Here is a 5814-nt window from a genome sequence, read left to right as displayed (position 1 = left end):
TGCCATCCATCTCCGATAGGACCAAAGCACCTCAAGATAATACTTTACGAACCATGTAAGGACCTTGCAAGTTTGGTGCGAACTTTCCTTTGTACTCATCTTGATGAGGAAAAAAACGCTTAAGAACCAACTAACCTACTTTGAAAATTCTAGCTTTTACTCTCTTGTGAAAGGCGCGAACCATTCTCTGCCTATATAATTTACCATGACAGACGTCAACAATTCTCTTCTCATCAATCAAAGTTAGTTGATAAATCCGTTTGCTGACCCATTCAACATTACTTAGCTCAGCTTCTTGGAGAATTCCCAAAGACGGTATTTCGACTTCACCAGGTATGACTGCTTCTATTCCATATGCTAGTAGGTATAGAGTAGAGCCAGTCGATATTCTGACAGTTGTTTGATAACATAGTAAATCATATGGTAACATCTCATGCCAACCTCTATTCTTGTCAATCATTTTCCTCAAAATCTTTTTGATATTCTTATTGGCGTCATCTACAGCTCCGTTCATTTGGGGACGATAAGCAGTTGAATTCTGATGAGTGACCTTAAACTGCTCACATATCTCTATCATCAAGTGACTACTGATACTCGCACCGTTATGAGTAATGATGGATTTTGGCACTCCAAATCTACATATCAGATTGTTGCGAACAAAATCAGTCACCACTTTCTTGGTTACCGAGTTGTGTGAAGCTGCTTTCACCTACTTGGTGAAGTAATCAATGGAAACCAAAATGAATTTGTGTCCATTAGAAGCGGCTGGCTCTATCGGACCGATGACATCCATGCCCCAAGCTACAAATGGCAAAGGTGAACTCCTAGCATTAAGCTCGTGAGGTGGCACTCAGATCAAATCACCGTGCACCTGACATTTTTGTACAAACATGCAACAATCATTCTCTATAGTCATCCAGAAATACTCGGCTCGTAGGATCTTTCTTTACAAAGTGATCCCATTCATATGCGTACCACAAACTCCAGCATGTCTCTGTTCAATCAGTTTCGCAGCTTCAACGGCATAACACATCTGAGAAGACCTAAGTCTAGAGTCCTCTTATATAGGACTTTTCCACTTATAAATAAATAGAGAGCTATACAGCGTATCGACTTCTTCTAATTGGACGTGGCATCTTCGGGATAAGTTCCAGACTCCAAATTCTTCTTTATATGAAAATACGAAGGTAAAACGTCTGGTTTTGCTTCAACATGGGAATAATGAACTGGATGTTCTTTCAACTCTATATCTAGAGGATCAATATAATATTTGTCCGGAATTTTAATCATCTAAGTGATGGTGTCAAGAGCATCGGCCAATTCATTCTGTATTCTGGGAGTATGTATGAACTCAATCTTACGAAATCTTTTGCACAACTTGTGCACATATTGTATGTAAGGTATAATCTTTGGGTTCTTCACAGCCCATTCTCCTTGTACTTGATGAATCAAAAAATCTGAATCTCCAATAACCAACAACTCGTAGACATTCATGTTTATGGCCATTTTCAAACCAAGAACACAAGCTTTGTAATTGGCCATGTTGTTTGTGCAATAACATCAGAGCTTAGCCGCCATGGGATAGTGCTGACCAGATTGTGACACTAAGACTACTCCAATACCTTTACCTTGTTGATTTGCCGCTCCATCAAAGAATAATCTCCAACATGGATACACTTCAGAAATATCTTCACCTACAAATGATACTTGTTCATCGTGAAAATAAGTCTTAAGTGGTTCATAGTCTTCATTAACGGGATTTTCTGCTAGATGATCAGCCAAAGCTTGTGCCTTTATTGCCTTCTGAGTCACATACACGATATCAAACTCACTCAACAACATTTGCCATTTAGCTAACTTCCGGTCGGCATCGCTTTATGGAAAATATTCTTCAATGGATCAATTCTGGAAATGAGATATGTAATATACGAAGACAAAATAGTGTCTCCACTTTTGGGAAAGCCATGTCAACGCACAACACGTTCTCTCCAACAAAGTGTAACAAGACTCGTATGGATTAAACTTCTTGCTTATATAATAGATAGACCTTTCCTTCTTTCCTGTCTCATTATGTTGACCAAGTACGCATCTGAATGCACCATCCGAGACAGACAAGTACAGCAACAAAGGACTCCCTTCTCGCGGAGTAACCATTACCGGTGGATTTGACAAATAGTTGTTGATAGCATCAAAAGCAGTCTGACACTCTTCACTCCACTTTATCGGGGCGTCTTTCTTCAACAGCTTGCAAATAGGCTCACACACCACGGTTGATTGAGCTATGAATCGACTGATATAGTGTAACCTCCCTAAGAAACTCATCACCTCGTTTCTCATCTTCGGTGGAGGTAACTCTTTAATTGTTTTAATCTTAGAATGGTCGAGCTCAATGCCCCTTCTGCTGACTATAAAGCCCAACAACTTCCCGGCTGGAACTCCAAAGGTGCATTTGGAGGGATTCGGCTTCAAGTTGTAACGATGCAAACGATCAAAGAATTTCCTTGGATGTGTCAAGTGGTCCAAACTCTCACGAGACTTGATTATGACGTCATCCACATACATTTCAATGTCCTTATGAATCATGTTGTGAAAAATGGTCGGCATAGCTCTCATGTAGGTGGAACCCACATTCTTAAGGCCAAACGACATAACCCTGTAGTGATATATACCCCAAGCCGTAATGAAATCCGTCTTTTCTGCGTCTTTCTCATCCATCAGAATTTGGTGATAGCCTGCGTAACAGTGAACAAATGACTGCATTTCATTTCTTGCGCAGTTATCAATCAAAATATAAATTTTTGACGGTGGAAAGTTATCGTTTAGTCTACCTTTGTTGAGGTCTCTATAGTCGACGCAAATTCTAATTTTCCCGTCTTTCTTGGCGACCGGAACAATATTTTCCAACCAAGTAGGATATTGTGTCACTTCCACCATCGGGATTCTATTTGCTTGGTGATATCTTCCTTAATCTTAAAACTCAATTCAGGATTGACTTTTTGAGTTTTTTGTTTCACCGGATCGAACCCTGGGTTAATAGGCAGCTTATGAGATACGACATCGGTACTGAACCCTTGCATGTCACCGACTTCCCAGATGAACACATTGGTACATTCAGTAAAAAAATGCATTAGGCCTTCTTTCTAAGCTTCATTTAGGTGGATACTGATCTTAATTTCTTTGACACATTTTGGATTTCCCAAATTCATTGTTTCCGTTTCCTCTAGATTTGGTTTATGCTGATTCTTGAACTGCCGAAATTCCTCGGCGACATAATCTGGTTCCTCACTTTCTTCTTCATAATCGTCGACCTTGTCGTCACCTGCCTCATTTTGTTCATTTAACTCGTGACATGACATGACATTGGCAGGTCTGTAACTCATGTTACTGAAATCATAAATAGACAAAATTAGAAAGTAAGGTATGACAAACGACTAAATAAATAAAGTTAAGAACAAAGAGGCATTCATTTAAAAACAATGCAAACTCTGGACATGGCATGGGCCATGTTGCCTTTTTTGAACATCACAATGAAAATTTGAAATTTTAAAAGGTTAGAAAATGCAAAATGGTGGGTCTCGGGCATCTTCTGGACTACCACCGATTTTAATGTTTATGAAATGATGCCTTTCTACCGAAGAGTTCGGGGTATCATGATAAGCGTAGAGGTCCTCCCCTGGCTCAGCATCGCGAATACCAGCTAGCTTGACCCCTTCCTCGACAACAGCATCAATCTCGTCGAACAAGTCACAGATTTCTTTCCTAAGGTCTTCATGCTCGGCATACTCCCAGATTGGAAAAGATTGATATAGATGTGGGATCGGCTTAGTTAAGGCTTGATCATTTTTCTTCGTCACCTTCATGTCATCATCTGTGGGGATGTGCCCAAAACCATATTTGGATCCCTAACGAGGAGCGAAACAAGCTCAATAATTCCTTGAGAATCTTTTCTTAATCCGAATCCTGGCTCAAAACCATTTTGCAGCATAACAGTGTCTATTATATTGTATACGGCAGGCATGGGTGTCTGTGGGTCCAATTCTTCGCCAATGGAATTCACCAGCTCCACCGTGTAAAAGTGTGTACCTCATGATATCTAATCAATGATCGACACCTGTCTCCAAAGGTGACTCCTCTCGCCATGAATAAACTGCTCTTCGTTGTTCCACATGAGTTTCAGCGGCTGATGGAGAGTAGAGGGGATGACTCTAGCCGTATGGATGAACGACCTTCCCACGAAAAGGTTGTAACTCGTATCAATATCAAATACTTGAAATTGCTCGTTGAATTCCGCGGGGCCATTTGAATGGTCAAATTCACTGCTCCCAATGTGTATCTTTGAACCCCATCAAAGTCTCTAACATTTACCAGGTTTTGGTCTAGTTTCCCAAGGTCAAACCTTAGCTGCCTCAACATCGACAACGAGCATATATTCATACCAGATCCATCATCTACTAGGACGCGGTTGACAACCTTTTCACGGCATACCACAATGATGTGTAATGCCTTGTTGTGATATCTCCCATTGACAGGCAGCTCATCGACACAAAGTTGATTCGGTGCCCTCGAATAACCTAGTGAATCATGGCGGCCACGGTATCGCTGCTTGTGCTCGCGGGTACATATGCATCATCAAGAGCTTTCATTAAGGCCTGCCTGTAGGATTGAGAACTCAGCAGGGCCCATACAGATATCTGACCTGGAGTCTTCTCAAAATTCTTGACGATGGAATAATTCTTTGGTTGCATCATTTTCCAGAGTTCTTCCGCTTCTCCTTCGCTTATCGGCATTTTGGCCTAATCCTTCTTCTGTCCTCTGAGAGCAATCTCGTCTGGAGTGTAACACCTTCAAGACCTGGTCATGCCTTGAGCAGCAGCAGTATCAATAACAAACTCAGGCTTGACGAGACTTTCTGACGAAACCGAGGCAATAACCTTTGCAGGTGTTAAAATACTAAACTCTCTCTTTTATTTGACTCTTAAAGAAGCGACAACTCCTTCCAAATCATCGTGAACGATGGGAGTAATCATCTTTGTTCCACACCAGTTTTCATCTGTCTCGATCATGCTGACGTTGCTGCCTCCATGATCGGCTACGGGTTTGTGTTGACATTTGGTGCCGCCGGTTGGAGAGAGACTACCTCTTGATCAATCAGATCCTGAATTTTATGCTTGAGGTTGATACAATCTTCAGTATCATGCCCAAAACTGTTGGAATAATAAGCACATGTCTGATCGGGTTTGTAGAATTTTTAATTGACATCCACGGGTTTGGGCCCCACAAGGTGGATGTATCCAGCCACAACCAATCTCTCATATAGATTGGTCCGCCTTTTAGCGAGTGCAGTAAAGTTCCTTGAAGGCATCTTCTCAAATCTGGGTCGGGGAGGGTCATAAATGCCTTGTTGAGGAGGACGCACCTTTTCATAATTTCTAGTATTTGGACGGGGAGCTTCGCTTTTGGTATATGCATTTGTTTGGTAATTCGGCGATGGATTTTGGTGATTCGGAGGAGGATTTTGGCACAGTGGACCTTGAACTTGACAAACAGGAGGGGGTGCTCGGTAGCTCGACTGTGCGTTAGAGCAGTTGGGAGCAACACCCTGGTAGGGAGATGGAATTTGGTAGGGTGGAGGATGATTTAGGTAAATGGGAGATGGACTTTGGTAATTGTGGGGTGGATTTTGATATACGGGAGCTTGGACGTTTGGATAAATGGAGGTAGCATTCTGATTATTGGGATGACTAGATGGCGTATAACAAGATTGGTACGACTTTGGGGAAGGCTGAGAACGACCTTGGGAATATGATGAGCTCC

This window comes from Solanum lycopersicum, chromosome 2 (genome assembly GCF_036512215.1).
Source record: "Solanum lycopersicum chromosome 2, SLM_r2.1".
Classification (NCBI taxonomy): Eukaryota; Viridiplantae; Streptophyta; class Magnoliopsida; order Solanales; family Solanaceae; genus Solanum; species Solanum lycopersicum.
The sequence above is the reverse complement of the archived record's forward strand: the minus strand, read 5'-3'. Positions refer to the sequence as shown.